This window comes from Syngnathoides biaculeatus, chromosome 10, assembly GCF_019802595.1.
Source record: "Syngnathoides biaculeatus isolate LvHL_M chromosome 10, ASM1980259v1, whole genome shotgun sequence".
NCBI lineage: Eukaryota > Metazoa > Chordata > Actinopteri > Syngnathiformes > Syngnathidae > Syngnathoides > Syngnathoides biaculeatus.
Genome location: NC_084649.1, coordinates 17,205,156 through 17,224,825, shown reverse-complemented (window position 1 = coordinate 17,224,825; position 19,670 = coordinate 17,205,156). Strand labels below are relative to the sequence as shown.

The 19,670-nt window shown below is 40.7% G+C and overlaps 1 long non-coding RNA gene across 1 annotated transcript in view; it reads right to left on the bottom strand.

Annotated features, from left to right (window-relative positions):
• Positions 1 to 2,260: 2,260 nt before the first annotated feature.
• The window catches only part of LOC133508023 (uncharacterized), a 29,481-nt gene continuing 12,071 nt past the window's right edge, over positions 2,261 to 19,670 (bottom strand). The window contains exons 2-3 of the long non-coding RNA XR_009796961.1: positions 6,063 to 6,115; positions 2,261 to 2,383 (exon numbers count right to left, since the gene is read on the bottom strand). This is a non-coding gene — a long non-coding RNA (uncharacterized LOC133508023). The remainder of the gene's footprint in view (positions 2,384 to 6,062; positions 6,116 to 19,670) is intronic.

Here is a 19,670-nt window from a genome sequence, read left to right as displayed (position 1 = left end):
GCCCGTCTTAAGTTTTCCAATGACCATTTGGATGGGAGAAAGTTTTGTGGTCAGATGAGACCAAAATGGAACACCATCCCTTCTGTGAATTATGGGGGTGATAGCATCATGTTTTGGGGGTGTTTTTCTGCACATGGGACAGGACGACCGCACTGTATTGAGAGGATGACCGCGGCCATGTATTGTGAGATTTGGGGAACAACATCGTTCCCTCAGTCAGACCATTGAAGCTGGGTCATGGCTGGGTCTTTCAACATGACAATGACCCGAAGCATACAGCCAGGAAAACCAAGGAGTGGCTCTGTAAGAAGCATATCAAGGTCCTGGCGTGGGGTAACCAGACTCCAGACCTAAACCCAATAGAAAATCTTTGGAGGGAGCTGAAACTCCATGTTTCTCAGTGACAGCCCAGAAACCTCTATGATCTAGAGAAGATCTGTGTGGAGGAGTGGGCCAAAATCCCTCCTGCAGTGTGTGCAAACCTGGTGAACAACTTCAGGAAACATTTGACCTCTGTAATTGCAAACAAAGGTTACTGGACCAAATATTAACATTGGTTTTCTCAGGTGTTCAAATATTTATTTGCAGCTGTATCACACAAATAAATCGTTTTAAAAAATCATGCAGTGTGATTTCTGGATTTTTCTTTTTAGATGATCTCTCTCACAGTGGACATGCACCTACGATGAAAATTTCAGACCTCTCCATGATTTCTAAGTGGGAGAACTTGCAAAATAGCAGGGTGTTCAAATACTTATTTTCTTAACTGTATCTTGGCATCTGTGAAGATGATCGTGATGAGTGAATAATCAAAAAAAATTGGGATTACTGAGGTAAATTTAAAATAACAACACCTATAATGCTGTGAAACTCTTACAATAGTGGCTGATGTATAGTACAATCTGCCTCTCTCCATCAATATTGCAGTGAATCCATAAGGCAGCTCGCCCATGAGCAATTTTAAGAGGCCTCAAGTCAAATAGTGCGACATCAGCAATCTTTTATTGATTTAATTTTGCGAGATGTTAATGTCGTTGCAGCGGGTGAAAATGGAATGGATGGATGGATAATGTCGTTAATGTGCAGTTGATTTCAAATGCTTGGCAGCACAACTGTGAGCGTGATGTCAAAGTTTGACGATCACTTCCAGGATTTGCCCCGAAAAAAAGAGGGCGCAAGGTTTTGTTCATCGCTGCTTGAAGTTTTAATGATTATTATATTAGTCACCCGGAGTTTAATTGACTTTCACGAGTGCCCTAATGCAGTTCATGTTGTTGTTGTTAACAGAGCAGTGGAAATAAAAAGGCTCGAATATTGAGTTTGTTGATCTATTAATGATGAAGATCAGTTAACAGGGGAGGGAGCGCAATGAAATGAAACGAGGGGTTCATTAATCTGCGGCGAGGCGCTTGCTCGTTGACAAGAGGGCTGCCCTGCTGTGAGGCGCTCGGCGGAGATAATGATTTCATGTTAGTTTTACATGAACTTGATCGTTTGCGGTGCCTGAGGGGCTACGGAACGCGCCGCTGTCGATTAATAGAGTGGAGGGAAACTTTTTTTTTTTTTTAAATGCGTTATTGATGCTTCAGTGGTGTGGTTTTGCTGTGCATCATTTTGGGAATTATTTCATAGATTTGGGTGACTTTGTAGACGTTTTGTCATTGGCACGTTTGAAACAAAACAAAAATTTCCATTTTAATATTTTTAATTTACATTTGGCATTTTCATTTTTTTTAGTATTCTAATATGTTTCCCTTTTATTTTTTATTTAGTCTTTTGAGTGACTTTTTTCTGAGAAGCATTTTATAATTGTTTTTATATTATTTTTAGGTCTTTGTTTTTCATTAATTAATTTGTTTTTCTGTCAGCCAGACTTGGTCAGAGGACATTGTTTATTTTTTATTGCCATTTTTATTTCTGTAATGTGTTAATTTTGTCGGACTGCCTTTGTAAGAAGACATTTTTAATTATTATCACTACTTTTCTTGTTATTTGTTTGTCAGACTGCCATTATAAGTGGACCTTTTTTTCTTATATTATTTTACTTTTTTATGTTCTTGTCATTCTACCCTTTTCATTATTTTGATTTGTTTGAAACTCTGACCTTTTCCCCCTTGAAGAAAAGACACATTTGTGTATTGTGGGTTGAAAAGAAACAAGCAATTAATCTGACTTTCACCTGCATAAAAAAGTCTATTTTGTATAAAGCAGTGTATAAACCAGCACCACTAAACATGCAAATCACTGTACAGGCACAATAATGAAAGACAACACATTAAGTCACGTGTACGTTTCTTGGTTTGGGGGTCGGATCTCCCCTGGTGCCTCTACTCAGCGCCGCTCCTTGTGGATATCAGCAGGGCCCACCTGCCTCTCTCGGGCTCTGTGATTAATGGCGGCCCACCATAAAAGTAGGTCACCAGTGGCAATGTTATTACAGCATGGTGCGGATGGACGGCCATTTGAGCGTGATAATATGGAACAAAGTCATCACGGCCCTGTCATGTTGTCACGTTACATAAATAATGTAAAAACTGCACAATGATTCGTCTATTAGGCAGTTAACCCAGACCCCTTTCCACATTAATGCACTACTGACATCCACACGCTATACACTAGTATTCATCATTTTTGTACATATAAGAGGTTTCAATTTGTGAAAATAAAAAAAAATAAAATAAGTATAGCTTGAGGTATCAAAACTCCCTCACTAACAACCCCATGGAAAATTATAGGGAGAGGAGGGAAATAAAAAAATCAGCCGCTGACACCAGTTTCACTGACGGACCTGAAATGGGTTGTGATGCATGGAAAAGTCTCAAAGAATTGAACCGGAATCCTGCCGTTTTGGTTGAATGCAGCCCTGAGCCAAAGGGTGAATTCCAGTGCTCGAACTTGGATGATTCACCCAAATCAGACCCGATCGGAAGCAGGAATCCGAGACAACTGGGTCAATGTCTAACGTGAAATTAAAAAAAAGTACAACAATGGGGAAAAAAAATCTATCAGTGTTATTTTTCTGATAACATAATTGTGAATTGTATTTCATTTGTAAATGTTAAATTTGCATTTGTGTGCAAAGAATAAAATATCCCAAACCGTTTTCCAGTTTCATCTCTCCCATACAACCAAAGCAAATTCTCATTCTCACGTGGTTAAAAACACATTAGGATCATCCGGTCTCGATCCCCTTCCCCCAAACTCATTGTTATAATTAAGAATCAAACTCGAGACTGAATTTTCCCAATGACAGCAAAGCATTGCCGTGGTGGACCAAAAGGCTTTTTTTTTTTTTTTCATAATGGGATTTGTGTTTGCTTGTCGTTGTGCGTGTTTTTTTTTTTTTTTTTTTTAATGCACCTGAGATCAGGACTCAACACCACCAAAACGCCATAAATTATGCTGTCACATTTGTAGAACAAAGAAGAATTCGGTAGCACGGTATGGATCAGTGGCTCTTCAAAAGAGAGAGTGAGCATGTGTGTGTGTGTGTGTGTGAGTGACAGAGAGAGAGAGGAGAGAGAGAGAGAGAGAGAGAGAGAGAGAGAGAGAGAGAGAGAGAGAAATTCTTCTTCCTATTCATTTCGATATATATTAGAATCATAAGAATATGTCCCCAAGATCTGACCATGGGAGTCCGACCAATGGGATCCGTTCCCCTTTCCTTTCCCAATGTGACTCCCGAACTAGTAAGGAGGTTGTGGAATGACGCCCCCACCCCCCACCCCCGAACCCCCCAATCCACCACCCCCTTGTCTCCATTTGCAGCACCGTGTTTCCTCCGAGGCTTCAAAGCAATAGAAAGCATGGGGAGGAAGGAATTTTGGGGGTATGGGACTGACTGAGGGGTGGGGGCTGGAGGGTGGTGGACTAGGGGCTTGGGGCGGGGGGGGGGCTATAAGCTTCAAGCTGCACACTGAGATAAAGAGCAGACAGTGTGTGTGTGTGCGTGTGTGTGGGATTAGGCTGACTTTGACTGGCTGTGCTCCATTGTGACAGCAGCTCCAAAGAAGCTGCACACTGCCACATGATGGACACGGCTTGGAATTGCACAGATAACACCCCCCAGTCCCAACCCCCAACCCAACTCTCTCTCTCTCTCTCTCTCTCTCTCTCTCTCTCTCTCTCTCTGTCTCTCTCTCTCTCTCTCTCTCTCTCTCGCTCCCTCTCTCGCTCCCTCTCTCTGATATTGTCTCTTAGCCCCGGGATGCTCAATTTGTGTGACAGGAAAAACGTGCACTGAAGGTCATTGGTTTTTGAGACTGCAATTAAACACTTGGATGTTCAGAATCAGTGTGCGTGCATGTGTTTTTGAAATGTGCATGACAAAACTAAATGTCAGCAGCCATGTTTCTGAAACTGTAATATTTGTTATGCAATTTTTATTACCCCTCCTATTTTGAGTCTGTGTTTCACAAAATTTATCTATTCAACTTGCAATCCACGGGGAAAAACAACTACAGTGATGCCTCGGTTCTCGACCACAAACTGTTCTAGAAAACTGTTCGAGAAGTGATTTGTTCGAAAACCAAATTGATGTTTCCCATCACAGTGAATGGAAAAAGAAATAATATGATCCAAGCCTATAAAATCTGGCTTTTCAAAGCACTTTTTTAGCTTTTCCTGAAAATAAACTGCATAGTAAAATACATGTATAATTTAAATGCTTTATATAATAATATTATTTAAGAAATATATTTATTTTTTGTTTAAAATGTATGCTTTAGTAGTAGAGTATGCTAGGCTTGGAGTGCATTCCCGTATCTATAGTGACTCGGCCCCCAGCCTTGTAATTTTTTTTTTTTTTTTTTATTAACAAAAGTGCAGAATAACTTTAAACGAGCAAATTGCCGTCTTTGGAGCCATGAGTGGGGGTTAATATGGTAGTCCTCAATAAGAAGAAGAACAACAGTCAATACCGGGACACATCTGTATACAGAAACTGCGTTACACAGAAAAGTGGGCTGGTTGCGCTGCACCCATTATATTATTTCTGTGTTTTTCGGGGGGCCTTCGAATTGACAATAACAAAGCACGCCGTGGGTGGGTCAGCTGCTTGCGCCACGTGCATTATGTTATTTCCGGATTATTTTGGCGGCATGGGAATTCACAACAAAGCAAGCACATCGTGGGTCAGCTGGTCTGGCCGCGCGTAATATGTTATTTCCAGGTTTTGTCGGGGGCATTCGAATACCGATTTTCATTCGAAAACAGAAGCAAAAAAAATCTTGAAATTTTCGTTCGGAAACCGATTTGTTTGAAAACAGGGACATTCGAGAACTGAGGCTTTACTGTACTGTATTCATGTGAGTTGTCCTCTTTCTATAATGGGTCAGGTTGCCACAAGATGGTGCCAGAACTATGGCTGGTAAGGAAGTAGTAACTGTTGTTAAGGAAGTTAAATTTAGCCTGGGTCATGAGAAGAAACCAAAGTTACAGAGTCCTTGCCGCATTTGGATTTTTTTTCCAAAGGAATGTTGAGAGGTTAGTTTGAAATCATATCAAACTGTTTTGGGAACATAGTTTGTGGTACAATTACACGTTGAACTATGCACATTGGCAATCTTTTTTTTTTTTAATGAAGGGACAGCAATTACTTGTGCATTTTCAGTATTCACGGTAGGACTTGGACCCTATAGCTCGGAAATTGCGAGTCATTACATTTGACTTCATTTTAGTCTAAATGTACAGTGGTTAGCTTCAACAATTTTATGAACGCGGTGGGCGTGAAAAAGCGTAATCTCGGCTTGTCCTCATCAGGCCCCCTGACTCTGCTTTGTTAACAGATTTAGATTAGTACCACTTGGCTTTAGTTTTGTTGAAAAGCAGTTACCATTTTTTGCCCTTGCATAATTCTTAAGATACATACAAACATATAGTACATCCATCAGAATATTGCAACTGAGCATTTCATCATCTTAAATAAATGGAATAATTCCTTTTGCTATTTTGCATGGCTTCACTCGACATGCTTTCGTTTCATTATAAGCTTGTTCCACCTGTCTATGTTAATAACATTTAACATGAAACAATGTGCTAAATCCTGCCACTATTGGCCTCACCACTGCAAGACGATCTGAGCTGACATTGTCGCATTACACCGAAGAAGCAGCACCTTGGACAAAAAATGTTTAAAAAAATGAAAATAGTTTCCATTAAACACATTTCAAGTAGGGCAGCACGGTGGCTCTGCTGGTAAAGCGTTGGCCTCACAGTTCTGAGGTCCCAGGTTAAATTCTAGCCCCGCCTGTGTTGATTTTGCATGTTCTCCCCGTGCCTGTGTGGGTTTTCTCCGGGCACTCCGGTTTACTCCCACATATCAAAAACATGCAACATTAATTGGACACTCTAAATTTCCCCTCGGTGGGATTGTGAGTGTGGCTGTTTTGTTTCCATGTGCCCTGCGATTGGTTGGCAACCAGTCCAGGGCGTACCTGCCCGTTGACAGCTGGGATAAACTCTAGCGACCCTTGTGAGGATAAGTGGCTAAGAAAATGGATGGCTGGATACATTTCAAGTAGGATTTATTGAATGTTAATGTTACTTCAGTGATTGGTAGCAACACTGCTTGTCATGCACGACCAATGGATGTTTCCGCTAAAAAAAACAACAAACCTTAAAATAGTACTAAAGAACTAACCTCATATTTGTTCTTTAAACAAAAAAATAAACTTTTTTTGACAGTGAGGAACCAAAGAAAAAATGTATTTTGATCACACATAAACCAATGAAATCCTTGCTGTGAATTATATTTGGACTAGCATTTCAAAAATGTCAGTAAATTAAATTCAGGACAGCATGGTGTAGAAGTGGTTAGCATGATTGCCAAAGAGTTTTGAGGTTCAGGGTTCAAAACTTGGCTATGGTCTTTCTGTGTGGAATTTCCATGTTCACGCTATGCTTGCATGATTCCCCCCCAGGTAGTCTGGCTTCCTCCCACATTCCAAAAAACATGCACATTAGGTTAATCTGAAGTGAGTGTGACTGATTATTCGTCTTCATGTGTCCAAACATGGGCTGGCGACCAGTTTGGTGTCTTTTTTGCAAAATCAGATGGGATTGTTTAAACTGTGCAGAAAAAAAATTAATGTGTGCCATGTCCATCTTCATAAATCAACGAATATTCTTATTCTTAGCTCTTATTTGCAGTTTCTCTTTACAGCACAGCTATTTGCTACCATGACTGGGCCATGATGCCAGCACCTCATCATCAGCGAGGTTCGACATGCAAGAGTATTAGTCAGCCCCGTTGCTCAAAGCCTTGCACCTGAAAACTCATCTAATCCTCGAGGCAACTTTGTGATATTTGCCACAGCTCAATCATACGTCTTCCACAAAAAAAAGTGAAATGAAAAAAAACGAAACATTTGCCAATTAATGTGCGCCTCTGATCTCATACTCACAGTGGAATCGTTTTTATTTCTCGCTCGTTCCGCATTTTTTGGATCGGCGAGGGTGTCGGTTTGCTCGCCGTACTGATAATTCCTGCACCGCGCAAATGCAGGAATAAAAATGATGACGTTAATCCGGGGCTGATGGAGCAAAGCTGCCGCTAATGAGCTCCCGTAAATTTTTTATTTGTTTTGGTCTTTTATGCCTACAAAGACATCAAAATGGAAAACAATGTGGCTTTTTATTGTGTATGTGTGTGCGTACGTGTGCATCAGTGAGCTAATAAACCTCCTAAAGTGTTAATGGAGTCTCCGGGGTCTCGCTGTGTAGGCCACTATCGGCATGTTGTACGTATATGCATGCATGTTTTTCTCATGATTGAGCTGGTGTGTGTGCGTGTGTGTGTGTGCGTTGGGCCAAGCCCTTTGTCTGTGTCCAGTGCATTATTCTTCATTAGAAACAGATGAGTGCCTCTGTCTATTCCAGGACTGCCCCTAGGTTCAAGTCAATCCACCAACCCGGACCCCTCCACACACACAGACACAGACACACACATTCAAAGAACAAGCCATACAGTACATTCCTTGCTTGTATATGTATCATTTGTATTCTGCTATGGTACCGTATTAGTGTATAACGGCATGATTCAATGACATGAAAGTGTAAATACAGTAAAATCTTGGTTTCCAAACAACAGACCAATTTTACACCTGCCTTCAGCAAGCCTCCCTCTCTCCACTTCCTTGACAAATAATCAAAGGTTCATTAGTTTGATTTCTTAAATGTTTCATTGAACAGCTGGGAACTAATTTTGAAACTTTAATGAAGATTAAGAATGTTAGCAACCTCTGTCTCTGACACAGACTTGGGTTACAAAGCGGCCACGCCAGTGTGATTCCCCAGGCCACATCGTAACTCTCAAGTTGGACATAAAAAAAATAATTACAGAGAGTCCTCGGGTTAAGACGGTCTCGACCTTAGGCGTTTGGACTTTACAACGCCCGACCACCGTCCGCCATTTTGTCTAGCTAATGCTTGCCATGTTTGTGCGCCGGGAGAACCTTCGCATTTTTCGCCCTCCTTTTTAGACATTATTGCCCCAAAGAAGAAAGCTGTGTCTTTTAGCAATGCTTCTGCAGCCAAAAGAAAAATACCATTACCATGGAAACAAAGCTCAAGATCGTGAAAAGATTGAAGGAGAGACACAACAGCACCAAGGCTTCAGTCGGTCGACTGTGGTAACGATGGACCTTGCCGACCTGTCAATCACTCGTACAATAATAGCCAATCAGATAGCCGCATTGTCTTAACCCCTAGCATGACACGCCCCTCATGTCGTCATGTCCCACAAGCAATGCTGGTTGTCAGTAGCGTGCGCTTGGAAAAGTTAATGTTACAAAGAAAATTGTTCTCAGATGTGCATGCAATTCTGATGAAAGATATCCTGCTAGGTAACAAGGGGCCCGCTTGATTCATTTTCCAAAGCCTAAAACACAGTTGACGAATTGTCTACGATAGATTAAGGCTCGCGGAAGAATGCACGTAGAACTAAAAAATATGGACAATATCAACAAACAGAAGGCATTATTTTCAAAGGTAAGTGAAGGACAATTATCTTCTCTGAGTTTGATTGAATTATTATTAGTGCTTTATACACTGTAGGAGAACAACTTTCACTTCGTTAGTGTATCACCGACCTGCTGAATGAACGGTGTCATGTTTTATGACGAAGAGTCGGGTTAGGGATACGTAAATGCGCAATGTCATGCAAGAGAAATGTCTATTTGCCTATTTGTATCACATCAGACTTTTAAGACAGAGCACTGGGTTCCATTACGAGCAAAGTCAAACTTTTTTATCGGGTGATGGCGGTATTGAGTGAGTTAATCACCATTCTTTAAATGCACTTGTAGAAAATCAAACTTGACTCACTTATAAAGACAACAATGATATTACTCATGATCTTTCCAAGTAAAAAGTACTCACCCTGCTTTACATGCACAGTACGATTCCACTATTTTATCCTATTGGATTTCAATATGAAGTTTGTGCGGCGTCAAACTTCTTTCCATTGATCGACAACATTTCGCTGTAAATCTGACATTGCGTCCAGCTCCATCCAAAATCTTAATTCCGTGAACATATTTTAGGTGAAATAGTTGAGACCTCTTTGTAGAACTCTCCTGGACAACTCTGACGCATTTGGGAAAAAACATACCCCAATATTATCTGGAATACACGATAGAGAATCCACTTCAAACATGTGCTGTTCAATCACCATTTTGTAAGCTTGTGGGACATGGCTAAGGGGGTGGAGCTTAAGATCACCATCGGAAAGGTCCATTATTAAAGGCAAAGCCCATATTTTAGCGTATGTGAAGGGTTCCATTCCGATGTTGAATACAATGATCACACAACAAGGTTCTTTGATACTTGTCAAAATGGAGAGGATTGAGGACCAGGTTCCTTCGCAATAGCTAAGCACAGCCTGACCTTCTTCTTCTCCATCCACCTCTCAGCAGTAAGTCCAAGTACATCTTCTTGTTTATTTCAATGTATTTGTTTTTCATACAAAGTATTTTGATGTAAATTCTGACTTTAATGGTGGAATTCGACTTAAGTCGAAATTTGAGTTAAGTTGCTACTGTAGAAATGGATCTCAGTTGTAGTTGACATGCACACCCACATCCAACAACGAGGCACTCTAAAGCGGCCGCACCAACCCAAAGGCCTGGTCCACACTGTGCCTATTAAGTCAGACTTTTACCCCCACCCTCCTCTCTCTTTCACCTTTCTCTGGGTGACGCACGGACACACACACACACACACAGACAACAACGAGGCTCTCTAAAGCAACTACGGCAGTGGATGATCTGAAGGGAAGATGTATTCTCAGGGTGTAGGCATCGCTAGCGAGCTAAATGCCCGTCCCAGTTGTGTCGGATTACCATTGATGCAGATGAAGGCGCTCAAGTTCTTATATGGTGGGGGAGGGGGAATTCGTACCAAACCTTAAACTGCATCACGTGGCGTTTTTTTAGCCATGGCACAAAAAAAAAAAAAAAAATCTGGAATGCTGTAAAACAGTTTAATCCTATACAGTATCTTCACAAATATGTGCAACATAGTCCTAAGACTTTGCATATGTTTTCAGTGATAATTTTGATTATTGTCCTATGTATTTAGAAAGATATCTGCATTTAGTACTTTACAGAATTTTTTGGAATGTCAAAAGGCAACCATGCATGACACCGAATGTCATTCAGCAAGCATCATTGTCATCTCTTCATTTTCTTAGCAAATCATGAATAGCCAAGTATTTTCCCTTTATCTGAATTTTATCAAACACGAGTTAATGTTTTGTTTTTTCATTTTAATTCATAAGTCAATAACAAATGTTTACGTTATTGAAAAACATTGCCGGTACACACAGTGTTGGATGATGGCAAAAGTGAGATTACTTGTGTGTGTTCGCTGGCTGTGCATGATCATGGACGAAAGTGGATATGTATCAATTGTGTGTAAATTTGGATGTCAAGACATACAATTAACTCGCGAAAAATTCGCTGGTGCGTGGAGTTTTGTGCAGCTCTTAATCTTCAGTGCGAAAAGTGGCAAATCGGACGCCGGCTGTGGCGGCGGCCTGCCAGTTAATTGTCAAATTAACACCAGCGGAGAGACGAGAAAGAGGGGTGACATGAAGAGACTGCAGAGCACATTACATAAGTCCTTCATTCACCTCACATGCCTGACTGTGTGACTGCAACACACGCCGGGGGTGGGCCGGGGTGGGGGTTCTGGTGAGGGGAGGGAAGCAGAGTAAATTGGAGAAAATTAAGTGGAAGAGGAACGGGAGGGGAGGAAGACTGAGAAGAAGAGGATGAGGAAGAGGGGTTTTGCTCATGAAAAGGAAAGTGAAGATGATACAAAGGCCACGTGAAGTGGGGCTTCTTTTGTCATTCCAATGAGAAAAAGGGTGATATACGGCCGGAGTCAAAACAAAAGAAAAAGAAAAAAAATGCTCTTCATATAGACGGAAAAATGCTGACAGAGAATGCAGGGATCGAGACAGCTCCACATTGATTAGCCCTTTCACAGAGCGGGTTACATAATCCGCCAATTTACTTACTCCTTTTAGAAAATTCTGCACATTTTTAATTAAAAAATAAAAATATAATGCACATCAATTATGTGACCAAATGGAGGGGGGGGGGATTACAATTCTTTTGTGCTTATTATGAGAGTGTCTTTAAAAAAAAAAAAAAAAAAAGATGCTTCCTCTTTTTGTCAGACTGTGTGAGTGTGTGTGTGCACGCGTGTATGTGTGTGTATGGGTGAGTGAGTGAGTGAGTGTGATTCATCCTCTTACAAATCCTAATGAGTGGATCTGGCAAGGATGAAGCATCTTGCTCAAGGACACGATAAAAATGGCACAGGCTTCGTTTTTGAAGGGCTGAATGCGCTGCTAACTAGCGCCTTCTGGTGGATCTATCTGTAATAACATGAAGGTGACACCCCCCCCCCCCAAAAAAAAAAAAAAATGAGGGGCTGGGGGATGGCATTGTCGTCGCCGGATGAAAATATTGACAGCCTGGAACGGTATTCGAGTGCATGTTTAAAGACATGTCAGTATGTTCAAAACTGTAAATTGTACGTGAAATTCAAAATGCAAAAGTTACAACAAGACATCGAAAGGTTCTTCAAAGGTTCTTTTGGGATTGAAAGTAAAATGTTAACCACAACCAGCAGAGGTCAGTGTTAACTAAAATTCGGTTCAGGGTTTCTATGGCACCCATTTTCCATATACTTGTAGCCCCCCACCCCCCCACCCCACCCCACAAAAATATACGTTTTTTAAAAATAATTTACAAAATAATTATTTGTGAATTTATTCATTATTATCAAACAAAATATGACATCTTTCTATTTGTGAAATAATGAATGTCTTGTAAAATAGTACAAAACGTTTGAATAAAAATACATTCTTGTTGTAATACATAATACTGCCCATGAATCTAATCAGTAAATATGGTCAAAATTATATTTCAATCAATAATTCTATGTACAGTATGTATAATTTTGTTTTGTTTTTTTTCTCTTTCAAATGTCACTACATCTAACTTAAAAATCCATTCATCCTTTATCAGAGCCACTTATCCCCACAAGGGATACCTTGCGTGTGAATTTTTTCCATTTTGATGTCTTTGTGGGGATAAAAATTTTATATATTGTACATTAACTAATACAAGTGAACTACAGTGTGAGGACAATTTTATGTAACGTAAAATATAGACTTGATGGGAAGTGGGACTGGTTGCAGGAGGACTTTTGTCATTTTTTTCAAGGGGCAGTTCCCTTAAACACACACACGCATACGCCCAAATGAAGCCAATATGTTTTACAATGACAAAATTTAATAACGGACAACGTTGTATTAGTTTGACTGACACTTTCAGAATTAAAAATGAAACAGGAGATGAACATTTCATAATTAATGGGCTGTCGAGGCTTTCTGGAGAGAGAGATGTACTGTTTTTTTAAGTGGGGGTGGCACAAAAAAAAATGAAGCAATGTTGAAGTTTTGTTGTTGCTGTTGCATCTCGATTATCCACTTCTTTATCCATCTAACCTTCGCCACACACCGAGGGGTTGCGATTATTATTTTAAGCTTTCACTCAACGATTACTGTGATGGAGGACATTTTTGCACTTTTAATCCAAGATCCCAAATCAAATGAACTTCTTCAAACTGTCCTTCTCCCTTTCCTTATCCGCTTTGTGGTTCTCCATCACCCCGTGACCGGCGAACACATTAAAAATGTCATCCCGCTACGCCCACACAGTCTGGGGCAGGCACTTCATAATGGTGACTGTCTGTCATACAATAACTGCAGGTTTCCAGTTTACATAATCGTAGCACAATGCTTTTGGAAACTATTCACATTGGAGACATTCAATGTGCAATGAGTCCTTTGCTCACAATAGGCCTAGACGAATGTAACGAATGGTTATATTTTGGACCAATTTAAAGGGTCCTGGTAGGTTTTTGTGCCTTCTAGATGAACACAACCTTTAATTACTTTTTAAGGAGGCATATATAAAATAATCATCGGCATATTTGAGGTTTGCCATTCACGAATTTACCTATTTGAAATTTTTATCTGGTGAAACTTATCCCCAACTTGCTGGGAAAACTCGCCTGTTTAAGGTTTGTGTGCACTTTCTGAAAAAAAAATGAAAAAAATGAAAAAAAAAAACAACAATATGCCACCAAAACCCTGTCCAAAATGGGAATTAATCAGTTGATACCAGGCATATGGAAAGCATTCAGCGCAGCGTATTCATTGTTTTGTAACAGGCTTCTTCCAGAATGGAATCAATTAATTTTTTCCCTTCAAATGTCGACAAACTCGCCAATCGTGCTAACATGAAAAAAGCGTTTACATTTTATATGAGTACTTGTCTATACAGTTTATACAAATACTTAATAATCCCATTGTGCCTCGTAATTGTGATGAAAAACTGTCAATAAAAAATTGTTTTGTTTTTTTTTAAAATACACTTTGTGATCATCTGAATAAGACTTTGTGGAGTATAATTCATCATCATTAATGACATTTTAACATCCGTCCATCCACTTTCTATTTTGGCGCTTATCCTCACGAGGGTCACGGGGCGTGCTGGAGCCTGTCCCAGCTGTCAACAGGCAGGAGGCAGGCTACCCCCTGGACTGGTCACCAGCCAATCGTAGGGCACATCGAGACAAACAATAGTGGCACTCACAATCACACCTTTGGGCAATTTAGAGTGTCCAATTAATGTTGCATGCTTTTGGGAGGAAACCAGAGTGCCCGGAGAAAACCCACACAGGCACGGAGAGAATATGCAAACTCCACACAGGCGGGTCCGGGATCAAACCTGGGACCTCAGAACTGTGAGGCCAATGCTTCACCACCTGACCCACGGTGTCATATTGAATATTTTAACATTCAACATACGTTATTATATTATTTATGTCGTATCTCGGTCTGAACATGAGGGGGCACTGTTTTAAAATGAACACAGTTGATAAGAAACAAAAAAAAAAGATTTAATTAGGTGGATATACGGTATATATATATATATATATATATATATATATATATATATATATATATACATATACACAGACATACATTTTCTGAGCCGCTTATCTGTCATTAAGTATTTGGACCTTTGCCATAGTTTCCCTGCTTTAATGTTTAGAATTATCGAAAACATTTACTGCAAATATGAGTCAAGGATAACTCTAGTAAATGAAATGAAAATGTGAATTGGTGATTTTATTTACTTAGGAAAAAAAACTATTCAAACATACCTGGACTTATGTGAAAAGGTAACTGCACCCCTTGTGAAGTTATGAAATAACTGTGGTTTATCACATTTGATGGAAAGCAGAGTTCATTTTCACAGAACAAACCCAAGCTTGATTGCCGACAGACCTATTCAATTAAAATAATAATAATAATTAGGCGGCATGGTGGTTCAGCTGGAAAGCGTTTGCCTCACAGTTCTGATGACCTGGGTTCAATCCCAGCCCTCCCTGTGTGGAGTTTGCATGTTCTCCCCATGCCTACGTGCATTTTCTCTGGGCACTGCGGTTTCCTCCCAGATCCCAAAAACATGCAACATTAATTGGACACTCTAAATTGCCCCTAGGGGTAATTGTGAGTGCAGCTGTTTATCTCCATGTGCCCTGCGATTGGCTGGCAACCAGTTCAGGGTGTACCCCGCCGCCTGCCCGTTGACAGCTGGGATAGGCTCCAGCACTCCCCATGACCCTCGTGAGGATAAGTGGTTAAGAAAATGGATGGATTGATATATAGAACCTCTCTGACAAAACGAAGTTACCCATAAGATTTCAAAAAGCTACTGCAAAGAAATTTAAGAACAGATGACAAGTAAAGTAATTGACATCTACCAGTCTGGAAAGACTCACAAGGCCATTTCTATAGCTTTAGGACTCCAATGCACCACAGTATGGACCATTATCCACAATTGGGGAAAACATGGATTAGTGGTGAACCTTCGCAGGAGTGGCCAGCCCACAAAAATGATCCCAAGAGCACAGCGATGACTTATTCAGAAGCTCACAAAGGAACCCAACACAACAGCTGAAGAACTGCAGGCCTTCCCTACTACAGTTAAGGTCAGGTTCAACAATAAGAAAGAGCATGGGCAAAAATGGCATCCCTGGCAGAGTTCCAAGGTGAAAACCACTGGTGACCAAAAAGAACGTATGAGCTCATCTTACTTTTGCAACAACAATGAAAAATAATTCTATGAATGATTCTCAATATTTTGGGGAGATTATTTTCAGGACTAATGACACAAAAGTGGAACTTTTCTGAAGGTGACGTAAATATGACACAGCATTTCCAAAAAAAAAACATCATGACAACAGTCAATCATGGTGGTGGTTGTGTAATCGTCTGGGGCTGCTTTACTACTTCCAGACCTGGATCACTCGCTTGATTTCAGTTGTTGCCTGCTGAGGGTGACATTCCCATTTAGTAGTTTTACGAGGCTGGTTTACAGTTTACTTTTTCACAGAAGGCCATGTAACTGAATATTTTTTCCTTCAGTAATAAATGAAAAAAAAAAAAAAAACATTTCCACATAGATGACATTGCTCCTTCTCTACCTGGCCAGTATTTATGTGTATATATATGACTGCTAAAGTTGTATCGGTGTAGTAGAACCAGAGTTTCTTCATATTTCTTGAGTCTGAGTCCAAGTACAGACAATATCGGCACTGATACAAGTCTCCGTATAATTGCACCCCTACTAAGACCTCACCTTGGACTGTATTCTCCCATTGGTGCGTGAATTTTACGATTTTACACGCCTGGCTTGCGCATTTTCAAGATCGGCCAGTTCTCCAACTAATGACTTTTGACGCACCCACTGCGTGTAACACCTGGAGAGGGGTGACTCACTGAAGTCTGGAGGTGGGTAGAATTCCCGGAGAGTGGTTTTCCTGAGACGTGTATGTCATTAAAATCCATTTGGGATCTGATTCACAAGTCACATTTTGATTATTTAATTAACCCCCTTGCAGATGTACAGAAGTGGGCGTCAGTCCAGTGAGACGTGGACACGGCTAGTCCAACAAGCTACTTTGAAGGATCGTGTACTTCTGTATTTTCTCCCTTAGGGCTGCAAGATTGTGGCCAAAATAAGTAAATGGGAAAAGTTGAAGTTAGCTGCTGGCATTGACATCCAATGTAGCAATATTTTAAAGTTATACATACTTTTTGCGACATTTTTGTTTGGTACTGTGACCTAACATTTTTCTATAAAAGCATGAAATGGCACTGATGTCAAATGCAGTAAGATGTAAGGTTTTATTTTGAAGTTGGCCATGAATGATAATGAAGCCTTTACCATATGTTTGGCTCCTGGTGGCTGGCTGACTACAAGTGATATCAATCATATGGTGAGAGGGTTTGAGTGTGAGGGAGTGCCCGCATTTTAAATCCATCCATCCATCCATCCATCCATCCATCCATTTGCTTAGCCGCTTATCCTCACAAGGGTTGCAGGAGTGCTGGAGCTTATCCCAACTGTCAATGGGCAGGAGGCAGGATACACCCTGAACTGGTTGCCAGCCAATCGCAGGGCACATTGTGACAAACGGCCGCATTCACAATCACACCTAGGGGCAATTTAGAGTGTCCAATTAATGTTGCATGTTTTTGGGTGTTGGGAGGAAACCGGAGTGCCCGGAGAAAACCCACGCAGGCACGGGGAGAACATGCAAACTCCACACAGGCAGGTCCGGGATTGAACCGGGGACCTCAGAACTGTGAGGCCAACGCTTTACCAGCTGATCCACCGTGCCATGCATTTTAAAGTTTAAAAAAAAAAAAAACACAGACGATCAGGCTGATTTTGTCGCGGCAGCCAAAAATCATAATCAGGATTCAAATTTGATTAATTGTGCAGCCCTGTTCTCATTATTCCTTAGCTTGTATATGCTGCCCTTGGGTCAAATTCTTCAAAACTTTAATTTTGACTATCATAGCTATGCAGATGACACGCAATTATAATTAGCAGTGTCTCCAGATGACTACAGTTCAATTGAGGTGTTCTGCCACAGTCTAAAGCAGATAAATAACTGGATGAGACAAAATGTTCTTCAACTAAACCACAACAAAACTGACGGAGACAAATGTTATTGGCGATAAAGAAAAGAAAATTACTGTGAGTAAATACCTGGGCTCTCTTGCTTTAAAAACCAAAAACCAAGTCCGAAACCTTGGTGTTCGTATTGATTCCGACCTCACTTTCAACTGTCATATGAAATCAATCACAAAAACTGTCTTTTACCATCTGAATATCCAGAGTTGAAGGCTTGTATGTATCGGGCAGACCAGGAAAAGCTCATCCATGCTTTTATCTCAAGTAGACTTGACTACTGTAATGGTCTTCTGACTGGAGTCCCCAAAAAGAGTAGTACATAGCTGTAGTTCAGCTCGGGTTCTGATCAGAACAAAGAGGTCACAGCAAATAAATCCAACTCTGAAGTCCTTGTACTGGCTTCCAGCTTCAGCTTTGGAATAGATTTTAAAGTTCTGCTACTGGTCTATAAATCACGAAATGGTTTAGGTCCTGAATACATGAACAATATGCTAATGGGATATAAACCCAGTAGCGCTCCGAGATCGACTGACTCAGGTCAACTAGTGGAGCGTGGAGTCCAAAGCAAACATGGTGAAGCAGCATTTAGCGATCATTCAGTACTTAAATGGAATAAGTTCCCAACAAAGGTGAGGTCAGCCCTACCCAAACTACCCTTTGCTGCTTGTTTGTGACACTATTGAATCCGCGAATCACAATCCGAATCTTCAACTACCGGAGACAATTTTTTTTTGTGTCTTTTTATTTGACATATTTGGCAGATAAAGATAATTGTGATTCTGAGAGAATGTCCGCATTTTAAGGTTACACCAGCCAAAGTGAGGACATGACGCAGAAATGACAGACTGAAGTGGACGGAAGAATGGGCGCAGACAGAAAAGCACCTTTTCTGACTCAAACCTACAACAAAGCATAGCTCCTTAAATTCAAGAACTGTATTCATAGCCTCTGCTACATAATTAGCTGATGCACTTCGGCAGCCTCAAACCTTTTTAACGTGTTGCTTGCCACACTTATCTATGGGTCATTGTGCCCATTCCGTGCACTGCCATTTTTAGATTTCTTCACAGATGTTGCCGTATAACTAAGGCTCTTCTCGCCTCAATGGCTCAGTTTAAACACTTTGAGGAAGGGTCCCGGTTGTACATACGGGTAAATGATTCCATTTACAGATGTTGGAGGCCACTGGAATCACTGGTACCTTTAAAGCAGCAGAAAATGTTCTGTATTCTTTGCAGACCTCTGCCTCAAGATAATCCTGTCTCAGATGTCTGCAAGACATTTCCTCTGACTTTGTGTTTAGTTTGTGCTCTGACGTGCACTGTCAACTGTTGCCACTGTGAGTATAAGCGGCTTAGTAAATGGTCGGAAAGACATTTGCGAAAGTTTAGAAACAATAACTTTTCATGTTTGGGAGGAGTGGCAGGAAGCTGGAGTGCCTGAAGCAAACTCACACAAGAACATGTCAAACATACAAACTCCATAAAGGAGGTCCAGAACGAGAGGCTGCAGGCTTTGGATCATGGCATATTATAGAAAAACCTTGTCAGTTAGCATATTTTGTTCCACCTCCCAAGCAACAGCACCCTATCTGACTGTTAATGTAATACATGCAGAAATCCGTTACCGACTAGAGCACAGGTGTCAAATTCAAGGCCCAGAGGCCAGATCCAGCCGCCACCTGATTTTATGTGGCCCACGAAGGCAAATCATGTACATCAACTTCCATGATTTTTGGGATAATTTGTAACAAAATTTAAAATTGTCATATCATCAGTGATAAAGTTGAGATATTGCAAGCATTTTTGTGCTACCAAACATGCACAATAGACGGAAAAGTCATTACGCTTGATTTCTGATTCAAAACTAAGTCATAAATTTCATCTGAAAATATCATGAGGCGAAAGATTTTCATGGATTCACAGTTGTAACTACGATGTGGCCCGCGACAAAAATGAGTTTGAGACCCCTGGACTAGAGTACAGATTTCAACACAGAACCTATAGATTCTCACACAAAACGTCAGAACTACGAGGCCCCGAGAGATCATCAGGTGCACTGTGGATATCATCCAACTTTCACATAATGTACTGTATC